Consider the following 18,964-nt stretch of genomic DNA (forward strand, 5'->3'; position numbering starts at 1 on the left):
TTGCCTATTTTGGCATTTGTTTCCCTTTAGTTCTTTTAACAAGACATTCAAATAACATAAAATGAATTTTTTTTAAATGTTGGAAACATCTCATGTTTCACACACACAAAAAATAATTACACTCCATGTGCCAGCTAGTGCCACACTAACATGACGTACTATCACAGCCTGGATAAATTGCAGCTAGCTGGAAGTAAATTAATTTCCTTCAAGGTTGAAACTAGAAAACAAGATCATAGGGTGATGTCTGCATATGAGTTAGAGTGGGCATTGTATGAAGTGCATAACTCCATAAGAAATGGAGGAGCTGAGCCTGGGGTGGTATGTTCTGGGAGAGCAGTACCAGGCTGATCAAATGTGGTGATTGCCTGTCTGTGTTTAGATCTATCAGGCTGGGCCCACTGGAACCCATCACCAAAGCCTTTTCCAAAATAAACTAGATTCATGTATCTGTCAGTAACAGGGCGTGTGGTGCCACTTTACAGAATCAAGAGAAGAGCTCTCCTGGTTTCTTTGCAATGTCTTCAGCAGATTGAGTTGCCTCTCTGAAAAAGCAAGGAGCTTGGATACCCCCCTGTGCAGAGTATGTGTTTCCAGCCAGTCCCCAGCCTCTATATTAATAGATTTTCTACTCTAAGACTTCTTCCTTGAGTGACTGAAAGTTAAAGTGATGAAAAGAAAGTAGCAATTACGACTCTGACATGTTCATGTGGACAGCTGTTGGTCTCCAAAGCCATTTTTTCCAGACTCTTAGTTGTCATTTACCTGTTTCTTGCTGGAGAGTGAAACAGTGCTCAATAGAGACATTGACAGCAAAGGAAAGAGCTCCTGGGGTTAGGGAAATTTCTTCCTCCACTGCCCAAGTAAGATGGAAACTGTGTTCTCTCTTGACTAGCCTCAGGGCTGCTTCTAAACCCTTCACCCTCTCTCCCAACCATGGTAGGTGAAGCATGAAGCTTTACTTAACATTCTCCAAACACATGGACACTGTACAGCCAGGCTCAGCTGTGGTTATCTCATAATACATTTCCTTAACTTATATTTCAGGTCAATGTTTTTTTTTTCTAATATGTAGGTTAAAGCTATGTTAACTTTTATACACTACATATACCTGAGCCCTTGATTCATTCCCCAAAGGTTTACTGACTAAGAAATGCCATGTATACTGTCTATGAAAACACATTCTAAAAAGTATTTCCAGGGGGCTGCAGGGATGGCTGAGCAGTTAGACTTTTGTGGGTCTTTCAGAAGACCTAACATCAGCTTCACCATCCAATTTGGGTGGCTCACAACCATCTGTAACTCCAGCTCCAGGGGAAATAAGGTCTTCCTCTGGTCTCCCACACATACCATCACACATCTGATGCATACAGTAATATACGTACAAACATTCATATATACATGATAAAATAAAGTAAAATCGTTAAGCAAAAAAAAAAAAGTTGTCAGGAATTTCTGAAGTTTCCAAAAAAGAATTCCAACACCCCACATGGCCCAGGGGAAGCTTATCCAAGAGGTGCACAGCATGGTCTTCCTGCTCCTCAGAATCAGGGTCATGATATACAGGTCTTTCCTAGAATAGACAGAAACCCCAAGCCTTCCTCTTACCTTTCTTCCCTCAGCCCTTAGTTTCTTTTCTTACCAAAGCCAATAAAAGACAAACATGAGACTGGGGAAGAATGGACATTGGGAATCTAAGTATAAAGATAGGCTTGAATGGAATAAGTAGAGTGGAAGGCTTAGGAACATGAGAGTTTAGGAACACCCAACTCTACAGCCACAGAGCAGAGGACAGGGTGGTCTTTTTATCTAATTCTTTTCAGACAATATATTCTGATTGTTTTCCCCTCACCAACCTCTTCCCATGTCCTCCCCTTCCTCCCAAACTATCCAACTTCATATCCTCTCTCTTCTTAAAATACTAGTTTGCAAGTTCTCAAGCCATGTTATAATGTATCAATAATTCTCAGAGTATAACTGTAGACTCCTGACATACCTCAATAGTACATCAAAACAGTTCCTTCAAGATGACCAAGCTATTTGCCTAAGAAGTGATATTGACATTGACTGTCCAACAAGTATGTCGCCAAGTGCTGAGCTGTACTGCCATGCCCTGGCACTGCATTTTTAAAAGGACAATTTTATATGAGGTTGATCCTAAGGAAGAAAGGAAGAATTATTAATTTTACTAAATCTTAATCCTTAGTTACACTCCTTTTTAGAACACCATATTTGACAAAGTAGGAAATAAACACAAAGCATTTATGTCACATACCCCAACTTTGAGAATGTTCTGAAAGAAACACTGTGTGTTTGTTGGAGCTACAAACTGAACGAACTATGTCTTTCATAAAACATTTTGTTTCTTGAAAGAATGACAGACAGATAAACTATGGCTGCTCAATCTGAGTATTTGACCTTGAAAAAATGGACAGAACAATCCTGTAATTTCAAGTAAAAAGGACCACATTCATCAACAATTGCAACATTCAAAGGAAAATAGAATTTTTGCAAGGTTTCACCAGGAGTTTGCCATAACTGTAATAGTGGTGAATTTCACTTTTTTGGTGTTTGGTGATAAACTGTCACAAATTGGGAAGATCAAAATAAATTAGAAAGCCAGTGTCTTCTAAATGACCCCATGGCATAAAAATCCTACATTGGGTATAAGACTTCAAAGTCCAACTCAGTCTGTGGAGCTTTGAATCATCTATTGTTCACTGATTTGCAGTAACTACATAGTTATGTGGAATAATGTAATAAACAAAATCAAGCAATTAGCCTAGCTATCACCTCACTATTTCTCATTCCTTTGTGGTAACAACATTCTATCTTGTCTATCTAGTGTGTAGTTCATTACTGTCAACTATAGCCACTTGGGTGGATAAATAAGATATAGTATATACCACAACAGAATACTATTCAGTTATAATATTCCATAAACTAACAGCAAAATAATTAAAATGGATAATGAGGGGATTCACAACTCTCCCACACTCTACAAAAAGCTTTCATTAGATGTATGTTGTACTGCTGACTTCTTTGTATATTAAGGCATTTTATGTTTTCTCCAATGGAGTGTCATTGAGTATATCAACCTCACTCCAAGGCAGACCCCATGCCCAGGAGTATCTGGCTTACAAGAAATAGACTCCATCTTTTTTACATGATTTTTTTTGGGGGGGCGTATTTTTGGTACTTTCGTCTTCTTGATTTTTTTAGAGAAGGAAGATTTTTAGAGGGAGGAGAGAAAGAGAAGAGAGAGGGGGGACATGAGGCTGGGTGGGAAGGGAAAATCTGGGAGAAGCCGGGAGAATAGAAAGAAAACAATCAAAATATATCATGTGAAAAATTTTAAACAAAAACCATAAATTCCCACTCTGGTTTATTTTACTAAACCAAAGATTTTTAGTTTTGCTTAAGAAATATCTTCTGTGTAGTTCTTCCGTGTCATGGTGATGCTAGTTGTTGCTGGCTGTATATACATTTGCCTCTTCAGTTATATAAGCTTTGCAAAGATTGACAGGGAGTGGATATTTGCATATGGTCACCGAATTTTCACAATGGCTTTAATCTTGATAGTGTTTTAAAAATCTTATAGTTAACAAAAATTATGGAGCCCTATTACTAGCAGCAACGCAAAATAAGTATAGAGGATATTATGTTAGCTCAGGTTAGCCAGGTTCAGAAGTTAATCATATCTCTCCTTCACTGAGTGAGCCTAGAAAACAATGGTTTCTTTTTGAAAACACTCCTGTTCTGCTGCACCTATTTATTTACTATACCTTCCAAACTAGTGTAATTTTATAACATCTTAAAGTCAATTTTTGTGTCTAGTTCTTAAAGTTTCTATAGGTTTTCTGAACTCTTTTATATGTATTATTTTTTTCATTTTACCTACCAACTCCAGTTTCCCCCTCCTTTCCCTTCTCCTGCCCCAACACCTTTCCCCTTCTCACTCCCCATCCACTCCTCAGAAGTGGCAAAGCCTCCCTTGGGGAGTCAACAAAGTCTGGCACATTAAGTTGGAGCAGGATCAAGTGCCTCCCCCTCTATCTAGGCTAAGCTAGGTATCCCATGATAGAAAATGGGCTCCAAAAAAACCCAGTTCATGCACCTGGGATAGGTCCTGGTTACATTGTCAGCCCATCCCCAACAGATCAAGTCCCGTAACTGTCACCCACATTCAGAGGGCCTAGTTTGGTCCCTTGTGGGTTCCCCAGCTGTCAATCCAGAGTCTGTGAGCTCCCACTAGCCCAGGTGAGCTTTCTCTGTGGTGGTCCCCATTGTGATCTTGACCTAAGTATTACCATATACATTTATAATCAACATATAATATTTATTTTTAAGTAAATTGTCCAGGAATAATGTCAGACCTATTTAATTTCAGCATTTGGGAGTCAGAGGCAGGCTAATTGCTTTGAGTGTGAAGCTAGCCTGGTTTATATAGCACTTCCCAAGCCAGTCAGATCTACATAGTGAGATGCTGTCTCAAAAAGAAAAAGAAAAATAGGTTGCTGTAAATTCACTGGAATTGTGTTGAATCTACTCAACAACTTGGGGGAATTGTCATCTTAAAAATCATAGACTCTTTTGGTCCATGGTACTTGATTATATCTGTCCCCCTTAATGCTCTCCTCAATGTTCTCATGAAGTTTTCAGTGAATAGTTTACACAGCTTTTGTCAAATTGAACCTTATGTATGTCAATTTGCAGTGCTGTTATGATGGGAATATTTTTCATTTCATTCTCTGATTACCTGCTTCTTTATAGCGAATTGTGCAGAACATGTATAAATGTTGATTTCAAATTGAAAAACAAGACCCCCTAGAATTATAAACTAGAATACTCTCCTCTGAAACTGGAGAGTGAGGGGTCGGAGGAGAGACAAGCAGAGGTTTGCCAGGATGTATGAAGTCACAGAGAGAAAGAATAAGACCACTGGATTTCAGTGTAGGATTATGAAACATTCATATATAGTCTTGGATTTTCACTGCAATTAACCTTTAGGAAACTAAGACTTTCTAAAGTTTCATGTGGCATCAAAGAAGACTTCTATAATTATTTATAAGGCTATTAAAAGACACTCTTTTCCAACTACAGAGTTTGAGACTGAATGCAAAACCTGACATGAGAATTCTGTTGTCCTCTATTAAGCCTGTTATTAAAACAGATTTGCAAGAATACAAATGTATGATATTCTTTAAATGTGTCCTGATTACTGATACATCTCTTAATATATGACCTTTTAAAATGATGTCTGCTGTTTCAGAATGTTCCAATCAGCACAGAACAGGATCAGCATTTTCCTGTTATTAAAATTTCATTGGAATAGGTAGTTTTTGGAAGACACATCAACTTTGTATTTATATTGTTCTGTGACATCAGCTATCTCTGTGTTTCATACTGCTGCTTCCCCGCACCCAGAGGCAGCCAAAAGACCTTATCTCACTCATCAGAAGAAGTGAGATTGTATTTTTGTACTTTATTAGGGAACCTTAAGCTTGCATCTATTAAACCTTATCTAATTATAGTTGACATCAATATCACTAATTTAATCTCTTTGGCTCTCCACTCTATCCATTTAACACATCACCTACCTTTCTGAAATGAAGCAACCGCTGACTGACTGTTTATCAAGTTACTGATAAAATATCACACAGGCTGAGACTCTGATGTTCTGTTGAAACCTGTCTCCTCCATGAGTTGAGTCAGATCACATAGCATTTACTGGACTTAATGATTCTTTTCTTAGTTTTAAAAATGGCAAATACAAGCACATGTTGCAATTTGCAACACTCCCAAACTCTCCAGGATGCCTTAAAGACTTCTGGCTTTGGTCACTGGAGTTCTGGATCCCTCTCTAAAGTGGCCCTGTTTATCATTAAAGAAATCCCTGTGCACTCTTATCAGTCTCATCCTCTTCATGGGTTCTATTTCCCAGTTAAATTTAGCAGGCTCTACATGCTTAATACACAGATCATTATTTTTAATATAAAAGAGGTAATCTAAAAATTAAGAGACCTGCGAAGTTTTTCCCCTGTTTGGTGAGACCATGATCTGTCATGAAGTCCATTTGGTCATGACAGCAAATAGGCCTGTTCTGTTTCTACACATTTTGTCTCCAGAGAGATGTTATTGTTCAACTCATAGAAAGCAGTTCAGCTTCCCAAGCATGAAGGGACTCCCGCTTTTTGTGTTCTTCACTGGTTGTTTACTTTGCTTTCAAAATTGGTTCTGAGAGAGGTGAGAACAACAGCACTGACCACAGGTCCTCTTTTCTTACCTTAACAGAATCCCTTGAAGTTTCACCCTGTGTCTCCCACTGGAAAACTCAGGTCGAGGGAACTTGTAAAAACTCTAGCTCAGGATTCAATTTATCCCTGGGATTGCAGGGAATGGTCTATCCACATCCAAAGCACAGGTGGTAGGAAGGGTCAGCCAAAATTCGGAAGGGGCTTTTGTTCATCACTGCATGTGTTTTAAATACTGAGCATCCACTGTTCAGTGGAAACAACCTCCCATCATCATTACAGCAAGAAGGCATTCTTCAACATTTCATTACCATGAAAGGGGCCTCTGTGGCTGACAATCATAGGTGAACATCCCCACATAGGAAATGCCATCTCCAAAATGGCCCATCCTTCCAGGCCCACAGAAGGGCACAGCTGGCCTGTTATTATTGCACTCTTATTACTGTTGTCATCACCATCAGCATCTCAAATGGTCTAATTAGTCACAATGTGCAAGGCATAAAGTGATGTCCCTGCCTGGAAGCTGGTGATATAATGGCATCAACAGCAGGAATATGCTTTCAAGACCAAATTTTCTGGCTAATAGAAATGTCTCATAAAGGCGTGAGACTAGGCTATAGACATAAACAAGCTCCTATTGATTTCTCTCCCAAGAGCCCCAATAGTTTTTGAGACCCTGATATTTTCACAGGTTAGCACCTGTGGCCTTTTCTGAATTAGTGACCAGCATGAAGGTTCCCACATATTTAGAGTGCTATGTGTTTGCCACTTGGATCAACACCATGGATTCCATTACTGTGGGGTGAACATTCTGGCTTCTCCCTCACTGTGTTGGTTTCCTTCCTGTGCTTCCCCTTTTAAAGCTCTGCAGACACCGTGAAAGGAACCTATGAAGTGATCCAAATGTAGGATGATTTATGTAAGCCTCACTCATTGCTATGTGCTTAAGTATCAGAGTCAATGACTACATGGGCCCACAGAAGCCAGACTTTTTATAAGCTTGAGGAGACCTAACTTATGGTAGCAATGTGAAGATTAGCTATGGGACATGCCTCAACCAAGAGCTTGGTCATATTTGTGGTAACAAATCCATACAAGCCTGCTCTGATTTAGCTGTAAAAATAGTTTCCTTCTCTCTCCTTCCTAGCCCTGCCACCATCTCATCTTTCTTCCTTACTTCCTCCTTTTCTTCCTTCAGTCTCTTCATTCTTTTTCTTCTTCCTTCCTCCTTCCTTCCATTCACCCTGTTTCCCTCCTTTATTTCCTTCATTCTTTCCTTCATCCCTTCCTTCCTCTCCTTCCCCTTCCCCAATTTTGCACCTTTTCTTCCCTTTCTTCCTCCATTTCTCCTCTTCATCACTCATCTTCCCCTTCCCTTTCTATTTTGTTGTTCTTCATTTTCTGTGAGGAGAAAGAATGGGGTAGGGGGTCATAGACATCTTTGAGATTCTACTTAAAACAGTAAGACACCCCTCATAGAACAAGTCAACTTATAGAGACAACACAGATAATTAAGATCCCTCCATGTCTATTTGGGTATTCTCTAAGGGTTCAATGGATCACAATTTCTAAGGATGCTTTTGGGGGTCCCTCAGCATCTCAAACTAGGAGGAGTCATATCTTTCTAAAAAGTAAGGAAAACAAGAAAAAATACTTTCCATTAGAAATGGCATGCTTGTTGATGCAGGCTGCAATATCAACTTTTTGGAAGGTGGAGGTAGAAGGATCAGGAGTTCAAGGCCAGTCTAGGCAACAAAATGAATTCAAAGTCACCTTGGACAACTGTTCAGAATTTTTTTTGTTTTTTTGTTTTTTCAAGACAGGGTTTCTCTGTGTAGCTTTGGAGCCTATACTGGCACTCGCTCTGTAGACCAGGCTGGCCTTGAACTCACAGAGATCCGTCTACCTCTGCCTCCCCAGTGCTGGGATTAAAGGCATGTGCCACCAACGCCCAGCCTCTTCAGAAAATTAAAAATGGGAAAGTGAGCTAGATATACTGCTCAGTAGTAAAACACCTTCCCAGCACATCCTAGACCCTCCACTCAATACAAAATATTGAAAAAGCATGTTTATTAAGGCATAACTCACATGTAATAAAAGTGTACTTCAAATATAACCAATACCATAAATAATAACCAACAGTATAGGTTGACTGTCCCTCAAGACTGGAAATCCCTATGCCCTGATTCAGTCAAGTCTCTCTTCTAACACTGACACTCTCTTCTAACCCCCTCCCCTGACACTGATTGATCTCAGATTGTCTCTCAAGTTTTGTCTTTTCTAGAATGTCATATAAATTGACCCATACAGTAGGTAGCTTTCTGTGTCTGGCTTAATTCACTTCAAATTACAAAGCATAATGCTTTTTATCTTTTCTCAGGGAAAAGATAAATCAAAGCAAGAGTTACTGCATGAGTTTGTCACCTTGACATGAAAGGTGATACTCTGAGGGCTGTTCCTGAGAATTGTCATCATGTTGCTAAAGTAGCTTATAACTTGAGGATAAGAGTACCTTATGTTCATGTGTTATTGTATGTATCAGTAATTTGTGCATTTTCACTATCAAGAAGCATTTCAGTTTATAGATATATCATAGTTGTGTTTAATCCTTCAAGAAGGCATTTTGTGTTTGGGTTTTTTATTATTATTTAGCTTAACATAGACAAGAATAGAAGCAGGAGACTCTTCAAATTTCCCTGGAAGGACTTCTTCACCTCCCACAAGTACATGGCTTTAATTAAACTAACATTCAATAAGAACCCATCCTGTGTTGAATGTTACAGTAGCCATTTTCCTATCCAGCCCCATAAGTGTTCTTTGCTAGAGATGACAGTATTCCTTTTGTTTTAGAGAACACTGATTAAGCGATTCTGAAAGCACAGACAATTGGATGCACTCAATTTCTCTAACATTCAGCCCAATTCGTTCTTGGATACCCAGAATCCCTCAACCAATTTCAACCATCCCATAGGCTTAAGATAGGGAGTAGACAAGATAAAGTCAGGATACTATAAACTGATATGATTAGTCAGATGTAGCTACAGCAAGACCCTCATCCAATTTGCCAACTTACCATTGTGCTGACTTTCTATCTTACCATTTACCATCCTCTCTCTCTCTCTCTCTCTCTCTCTCTCTCTCTCCTCTCTCTCTCTCTCACACACACACACACACACACACACACACACACACACAAACACAAACACACACGTGAACTTGCCTGGCAGTTGTACCACAGCCCTTCCTAACTCCATCCTAGATAAGTAGAGTGATAATAGGGGTCACCTAAAACAAGTTAAATTCAGATATCCCAGAAAGTGCTACAAGGATCTAGACGAAAGTCATGCCCTCTAAATCTGATGGGGAGAACACTCTTGGGCTCTCTCTCAAGTGGAATAGTCTTGAATGGATTATTGGTCTCATTTAAGTCCTCCACAGGAAGCAGTGGATCCCCACTCTCTCTATTTCCCCAAACAGTGAGAGGTGCAGGGACCCTGGCAGAAGTATTTCTTTGAAATCTTAAATCTCAGGAGAGAGCATTCTCCTTCCTTCTCATTTTTATGGCCTGAAGGTTAACATTCAACAATCCTAGGGTCTAAGAAATTGTCTCCTTTGCCTGAATTAAATGAAATCTAATGAAACAGGAATCCAGGGCACCACAGTTCACCATCAAACCTTCAGCTTCTGCCTTGCTGGCAGCTCTTCTTGTAATAATTAAACAGAAAATCGTAGGCAGGCAGCAGTGAAATCCATTGCTAATCTTGCCCCTCATCAGCCTATCTTCCTAAATGTTCCTTAATTAAGGTTTCTAAATGCTCTGCATTCCCTCTGCACCCAGAGCACCAAATGAAGCCGACTGCTTCAGGAATGCCCAGCAATAAGGGGTGGAAGGTCTTCGACGGGTATTTCTCATCCAGAACATTAAACGTCAGATTTTTCATGTGAGGAATGAACAGAAAGATGGGCACAGAGAGAGTTTGGAGGCAATTTCTTTCTTTCTTTTTTTTTTTTAATTTCTGTAGGATTTCACTTTAAGGATTCTGAAGGCGTATTGCAGGCTTTATCACGGCTTCTCCAACACACCAGGGAGTGAATGAAACAGCTGTCACATTTAAACACACACAGCGGTAATCCTCCACTGAGCACAATGCCAGGACAGAACAGAAAATCTATCAACACTTACAATGCATTCTATTTACTTAGCAACTCGACCCCCTTTACTGAAAGTTCCATCTGCGAAGTAGAATCTGGGGCCACATGCCACTGGTGGCTTTTTTGTGGTTTGGCAGCTACTGAGAAAGGGAACATGGGAAGTAGTCAAATTTCACTAAGGGGACACAGGTGTTTGAAGATGGTAAAATCACAGAATTTAATTTTCGGATGACCAAAAACCTGTAGCAGTGTGGAGCCCTAAGCCCTGTACAGTCAGGGCTCAAATGTCCTCAAGTGTCTCATGTACATTTCCTTTTCTTCCCCAGAAGCCCTCAGTTAAAATATCAAGAAAACCAGAACCCCTATGTGGCATCATCCTGGTGGAGGTGTGCTAGCCATTATAGGCCTGCTATAACTTTTCTCGAGGGGACAGAAACACGTGCCTGGCCAGGTGTTACTTAGTGTAAATGTTCTGGGTAGAAAAGCTCTGAAGTGCTTCTGTAATAAGATCAAAACATTATTTATAAAAGACAAGGTAAAAAATTAACTCATATGTATATCTCCCAAAGGAAAACAAACCTCAGAGAAATTGTGATGGTCCAAAGGCCTCCCTGTCTTTCTAGGATGGGATAATTAGAATCACAGCCGGCTGGTTTCATGGGTTGCTCTATGGGCTTTATATGTGTCTATATGGATGAAATCAGAACAGATAGATAGCTGTCTATAAGGAATCTCAAATAGAAAAAACTATGAGGCAGGTAGGGAGAATGGAAAGAAAAGAAAATTGAAAGACATGGATAATGAAATCTGCCATTATGAGCTTTGGAAAAGCTCTCCACTGGGCATAGCTTTGGGGGACATGGAAAGTGTCAGAGAATAAATGTGGAGTCAGGAGAGACACCCAAGATTATTACAGAGCTGACAAACAGAACTAGTCGATTAAAATCTACACAGGAGGCTGCTGAAAGACCAGTTAATTAATAGCCTTATAAAAGCATGTTCAACTTAATTCAATTATAGTCCAAGAAATTTACTTCACATAGTATTTTTTCACCTTGTTCCCATGGAACTTCATGCAGCCACAGTGTGGGCAAAGTAGTGACAGATGCCATGTACCACTAGCGAGTCCCAGCCTGGAGCTGGGACCAGACTCACAGTAGGCTGTGGGATGTGGAGGAGACATCTCTATGGCTGTACTCTGGTAGGTCAGATTCTTGGCTCTGAAACAGTCTTCTTCTGGGCTTCTGGGAAAACCTTTGTTCTCTAACCTTATTCATACTGGTGGGTGGCACTGTGAAACCTACAGCAGACACAGGGGAAAGGACACAGGAGGTACTGTGCGTCAGTGAAGCACAGTCATTATTAGCTTCCCTCTCTCCAAAATCACCATCTTACAAGGCAGGAGAGGAAAACAGTGTTAGAAATACCCCAGAGTTCATTCCAGCAGGCACACAGAACTCTGCCTGAGACCTAACTGAAGCTTAAGGGCAGTACTCTTCAGGCCAGGCTGAGGGCTGTGGACTTGGATGTATAAGTGATAGAGGAGAAGGCTGTAAAACTCTTGCTTCCATCAAGAATGAGGTTCGAGCTGGGTTTGAAGGAGAAGGGAAACCTCAGCTAAGAGATCATTACCATGCTCCATCTCAGTGAGAAATTCTTGGATAGCTTCATCTGACCTCCTCTGCTCCTTCTTTGCTCCTCTATTTTGCAATCACCACTGTCTAATGATATACTCATTTATTTACATATTCATAAAGTAAGTTGCTTCAGGACATGAATCTTAGTGTCTTTGTCTGGTGTAATCAAAGCTTATGGACAGTGCTTCTACCTAGCAGGCGCCATTTCAGACACACTCCCTGGACTCTGAGAGAAAGAAGAGAATAAAGCAGCCCTGTGAGTCTGCACCTGCAGAGCTAGAAGAATGGTGGTTAGGGAGAATTATGGAGGAGAGGCAGGTGAGCAACATAGGACAGCAAGCTGACCAGCTTGTTTCCTGTTCCCTGTGAACAAAAGTAAGCTTAAATGCAATTGTGCAAGGTGGAGGTTACAGATTTTCCAGATGGAGCCTGGTCAAGTATTTATGTGTTGCTTTGATAGAATACAAGAGCCATACCCAGTGTCTTCCCATTGTTTAGATGGTGGAGGGGCTTTTGACACTCTGTGGTAAAATAGAATGGCAGGATGGGTGAGCTTAGGTGCCACCCATCCTCCCACTGCTAGGCTCCTCTTTGGAACAGCTCTGCAAAGATGAAGGGCCCCTCCCTGGTCGACAGTGCTCCATGGTGACAACAGCTCAGCCTGGGGCTTTGTTGGCAGGCAAGAGATGCAGGCTTTGTCTGGCCCTGCATCTTCGGCTCTTTTCACACCACCCCCATCAGCAGCTTTGGAAATGTGGAATGCGTTGTAATCCTTAACTCCACTGTTTTGAAATGTCCCTTCAATGGCTATAATAATCATCTTACAAACAACCTAGAACAAGCTCTAATTGCTTCTAATGTTGTATCACGGCTGGGACGTGGGGAGAGCAGAGACATGCTAGCTGTCACAGCCTTCCTTTGATTATATGGTACCTCAGGGAGTATTTGCATGGAGCGAAAGGGAATGAGCCTGATGCAGATTTTTTTTGTTGTTGTTCCTTCTTTTTGGAAGCCTGAATTTGTGAACCTTTTGGATAGTTAGGCAGTCAGAGGAATAGTGTCTGGAGCCTGCAAGAGAGGCTGACCTTTCAGGTACTTGGTGAGTGTTTGACACACAGGGATATGATAATGGATTCTCACTTCTCTCAACAACCGCTATTGCTGGTGTTTATGACCCAATGCTTTCTACCACTGAAAAAGTCCATAACTGTTAATGATTCCTGCATGTAAGCATTGACACAAGACTGGGAGATGTTCTGAATCAGTGAGGGAATAAATGAATAACTAAATGGATCACTGATGGAGCAAACTCCTCTTTGGGCCCTAAAATGCAGAAGGGTGTCACACAAGCCACAGCAGCTGTCTTTTCCTATAACTCCAGCAGAGGTGCTCAGAAAATTTAAGTGGAATTGCCTGAAGACCACTAAGAAACATCTCAAATGTGAATGAGGTCTTGAACCCCAATCCCTAGGTCACATCTTTTATACCATGTTATCTTCTTGTGGGCATTGGTTCTAATCTAGTCCTTCATGGCACAGTCATGACACCATCACTCAGTGTTGCTTTCTAGCTCCTCTGAGCCTTCATACCTTAGTGTCACAGTCTGTACTTCTGCTTCTTGGCCTCACACCTCTTCCAGGAAACATCATCTCTTCTCTTCCATGCCAGCCTTCGATTGCCTCTCTTCTGGCTCTTGAGCTCTTCACATAACAAAGTCACAGAATCAGAGATGAATGAAACTTGTGTTTCATCTTGCCTGAATATGGGAAAAATATTCTCTCATGAAGAGGCCACAAGCAGCTGGAGATACTCCCTCCTAAGACCCATTTTGTAGGGCTCTTTAAGCAGAGATAGAATGAAGCCTCACAAAGTCAGGGGAAGACAAAACAAAGTGAAGAGAATCCAGAAGAACTAGTCTGTGGAAGGTAGAATCCCTAGGGTGCTTGCCATAAGCAATTGCTTCTTCCAGAAGAGAGAGAGAGAGAGAGAGAGAGAGAGAGAGAGAGATGAGAGAGAGAGAGAGAGAGAGGGAGAGAGAGAGAGAGAGGGAGGGAGGGAGGGAGAGGGAGAGAAAGAAGAATCACAGTTCTCAGAGCCCATTTGAATGTCATCATTGCACAAATGTCTAAGTCTTTGTACATTTTCACACTATTACTTCATTGTTCTTAAGTTACAAGAGTTCTATATTTTACGTAAAATGACATAATTTGACTGTTAACCCCCTGTGGGATAAACGTTTTACAAGAGTTCTCTCCTGCTCCATGGGCTGCTTTTCACCTTATTGACCACTGCATTTGCTGGGAGAAGCTTTTCAATGTGCTGTGCTCTCTCTTGCTCAGTTTGATGTGGAGTTGGATTCTAAACATTATTGTGAAAACCAATGTTAACAATATTTGTTTTCTGTCTCATTCTAGAATTTTTAGTATTTGTCAATTATGAGTTAGTTATTTTTTAACTTAGTATATAGTGAGGATCTTTTCTCATTGTTTTTAGTATGTGAATATTCACTTTTCTCAAACTATTTTTGAAAGAAATATCCTTCCTCAATGTGTTTTTCTTTGTGTCTTAGATGAGTTTACTGTCTGTCGTTGCTTGAATGAGCAAAGTTTAGAATAATAAATATTTAGAAATTTGATCTTCAGATTGCAGTGACATTTGGGGGGAGGTTGTGAAAACATTGGGGGTGCAGTATTCTGAAGAAAGTACATTACTGACTTTGAGTGTACATAGACTGCCCCAATTTCTGTTTTCTCTCTTAGGTTCCAGCATGCAAATAAAAAAATAATCAGAAAGCTTCTAGACTGTGCCATCAAATCATGCCCTCCCTTCCAGTTAGACTCTATTCTTCTGTAAGAGTAAGCTCAAATTAGGCCTTTCTTCCTTCAGTTGTTTTTGGTCATGGTATTTTATCACAGTACAGAAAATTAACTATTGCGCTATGTGTTGTGAATTCATTAGGGACTCTTCATGTTGCTGAATCAGTCTGTTTCCATGCCAGTGCCATGCTGTTTTTATTACCACAGCTTTGTCTTTTACTTTGAAATACAAAAGTAGCTGGACAGTGATGGCAAATTCCCTTAATCCCAGCACTTGGGAGGCAGAGGCAGGTGGATTTCTGTGAGTTCAAGACCAGCCTGGTCTTCAGAGCTAGTTCCAGTACAGCTCAGACTGTTACAATGAAAAACCCTATCTTGAAAATCAAAGAAAAAATAGAAAGACAAAAGTATGGTGCCTCAATATGTATATGAAGAAAATTTCCAGCCACCCTTTACTAAACTAGCATAATCCCTAAATACATTCTGTATCTCTTTTGTCCACATATAAGTGTCGTCCTCATCCCATATCAAATAAGCTTCTCTAAGCAAAAGACAGAAACCATTACAGAAATCTACAGCCAAATATAGCCTACAGTTGCAGAGCCTAAGTCCTAATGGATACATCTACTAAACACTCCCACACCAAAGCTCAGGGAATAGTGTGGAAGAAGGGGTGGAAAGACTGTAAGAGCCAGTGGGTCAGTGAGCTTGATGTGAGATTGTGTCTCCTAGGAATGTCATAAAATTCACCATAAAGTCTCACAAACATGACTGCCTACACATGAGCTCGAAAATGACAACAAAAGACACATAAGATATATGGGGAAAAAACCATCTGGCCTAAACCCTACACAAAGAACTACAGACAACTAAGAAATGTTGAGAGTAGGAGAAATGGTCCTTCCCAGGAAAGAGTACCCCAGTAGTTTGTCCAGTACCAAATGATCAGCCCTAAAATTTGTCACACACACACACACACACACACACACACACACACACACACACACACACTTAATGAAAATAAGATGCCAGGAATTTGAAAGAAAACAAGGAATGGTATATGGAAGGTTTTTAGGAAGAAAATAGAAGGGGCAAAGTAGGTAATTACATTATAGTCTAAAAAACAAAATAAATAATAAAAGATGTTAGCACCATTTATTTCAAGAAGATTCAAATTAAGGCCATAGTGATATATCATTTCTTAAGTGTCTGGATGGCAATTATAAACAAAGACAATAAATTGTGGTAAGGGTGTACTAAAAGTGAGCACCTGTGCACTGTTAATTAGAATATACAATTTTATAGGCATTATGGAAAACAGTATTGGAGATGCCTTCAATAATTAAAAATAGAATTACCATAAAAGCCATTGATCCAACCTCTGGGGATGTATCTGAAGGAAATGAAATCAGTATTTTATTAACTGAATCTCTGTGTTCATTGCAATATTATTCATAATAGCCAGGATATGAAATCAACCCGACTGTCCACTGATGCATAAATGGACAAATAAAAGTGGGTCAATGTACATAGTGGAGTATTTAGTACTTAGCTTTTAAACACTAGGGAGATTCTGCCATATTTAAGTAGATGAGCCTGGAAGGCATCATGTTAAATGAAATAAGCCAAATGCAGCAGGGTAAATACTGTGTGATCTAATCTGTAAAAGTCAAACTCACAAAGGCCAGGAGTAGAATATTAGTTTCCAGAGGCTGGGGAGAGGAGAAAGGGCAGGATGATGGTCAAAGGGTACAAACTGAAGACTGTAAACAGAATAAGATCTGGAAATATATCCTGCAGCCTGGTGATCATTGTTTCCTTGAAATTAGCAAAGTGAATAAGTTTTTTTTCAAACACTTCACACACACACTTACTTAATTGGGGTGATAAATGTGTTAATTAATTTTATTGCAATAATCATTGCATAATGTATATCAAATCATCACATCATATATGTTGAATATACATTATCTTAATTTGTCAGTTACACTTCAATAAAATTGAGAAAAAACAAAAATTTTGAAAATAAAATTATTCTATCATCATTCTGCCTCTTGCTTTACTAGTAGAGTGTGAGAGGTTGGCTTGGTGGGCAGCTAAGAGAATTTAGCTCTCCCAGCTTCTTCCCTTCCAGAGCTCCTCCACAAAGACCATTTCCCCATATGAATCTAAGTTCTAAGTCCTCTGGGATATATGCCCAGAATGGGTGCCCAGGTGAGGCTCTGCACCAAGTTTGTCATCAACAGCTTGTTCCTTAACTCCTGCAGACTGCACTATGGCCTCCTGCTTCTCCTCTGTCTGAAAGCCATCTCATAAAGGCAAAGAGGTAATTATTTACTCTGTTATTCACACAACATTTACCATTGCTTCCACTCTGTGAACACACTGTAAGCATTAACTCATTGAGACCCTGTTGCTAAACAAGGTGGCAAATGTAGGAGACCTTTGTGAGGTCATCCTACATGAACCCAATTTATAATCTAGTGCACTGAAGTCAGCACTTTGAAAGGTTGAGGGTAAACATGAAAGGGAATGGAAGATAGCTAGTTCTAGATATATTTCATCCATTTAGCCCATAAATATTTATAGTCTGCCTACTAGGTTTCGGGAACATTTTTTGTCAAAGTTTGGGACAGGGGCTGGCTCCCAGGTACGATGTGCTGTTACAATCTCCTCTTATAATTTGTTATTCCACCATTGTAAACTTTAAATTCACCGTAAAGCCCAGAGAAAGTTTGGAAATATGATGGATTAAAAAAATAAAAATAAAGAAGAAATGCTTGGAAGAAAGATTCTGTCTATAGTTGATGTGCAAAACCTCAGCCTCTCTGCAAAAAACATACAGAAATAAATAAATAAGTATAAGAACAAGCAACAACAAAAAGACTTCAACTCACCCACATCAGTTGACACTTCCCATAGTGCACTGCAAAGTCAATTTGTATAGACATGCACAAAAGGGCTCCTTTCATTAGCCATGGTAGATCTCAGCAAACTCCGCACTTCATTCATGTTAATTAAGCTAACCTGTCAAAACAATTACCTCACATAGACTGGCAACATACTTCTCTCCATTTTTAAGTTTTCTTTGAGTACAGTGATCAAGAATGTTATTTGCTAATGTGGGGACCTCATTTCAATGAAGCTTCCCTTACCAAAAGCGGCCACCTGACCCCACACCTGGGACCTCAGTGTCTACAGTCCTAACCCCTAAACAGCACATGAAATGGGAACTGGTTTTACAAATGTGTGTGATGCCAGGTTTATGAACTACAGGAGAACAATTTGGCAAACAACCCAGGGCAGTGTAGGCAACAACCCTTTTATAAATAAATCCATGCTGTTGGTGGCTGGAACAGAAAGGCATCTTTGTGAGAAAAGCATGGAATTAAAAGAGCTGGCAAGTAAGGCTGAGGTATTGTGACATGGGGGCTGTGAATGCTGTAACAATCTATTAGCATAGGAAGAACCCTCACTCTAGCTATTTGTTTGTTATAAATCACTCCACCTCTCTCCCTTTCTCCTGCAGTTAATATATTTTCCTTCAGCAAATATTATTTGCTATGCAGTACTAGTTCTGTTTGGCTGTTAGCATCTGTGTCTATAGTTAGCATTTTTTATTCAGCTAATATTTTCATTCAGTAACACTCACCAAGTGTTGGTCCCATTCACATCATAGTCACTGAAAATATATTCACCTGTTAACATTTGTTGTTGCCTTTAAGAGGTTTTTTATTCGTTAGGTATTTTTATCTTGTAAAGACTGTCAGCTTTAGCCAGCATTGCAAGAAATTTTGATCATCTTCTGAAAAGTGCTCTGAGTTAGTGGCTGCTTCTCACATGAAACAAGGACCAGACCTCAGTCTTTGGGAAGGGAGAGCTATAAGCCAAAAGAGGAGCCTCATGACAAAGCAAATATCCCCAGTTTGCTATGGGGAGAGTGAACACTAGTCCAGGGGGCTGCATGAAGAAATTCTTGCCCTCAAAAATGGCATTAGAAAAGGCATTTCCAAACTCTCTAAACAATCTCCATTCCAAAGCCTTTGTTCAATCTACTTAGGGTAGCTGGAAATTTTTCATTCTTTGGCCTTTAAGGTGAAATGCT

This window comes from Cricetulus griseus, chromosome 4 (genome assembly GCF_003668045.3).
Source record: "Cricetulus griseus strain 17A/GY chromosome 4, alternate assembly CriGri-PICRH-1.0, whole genome shotgun sequence".
Lineage (NCBI taxonomy): Eukaryota > Metazoa > Chordata > Mammalia > Rodentia > Cricetidae > Cricetulus > Cricetulus griseus.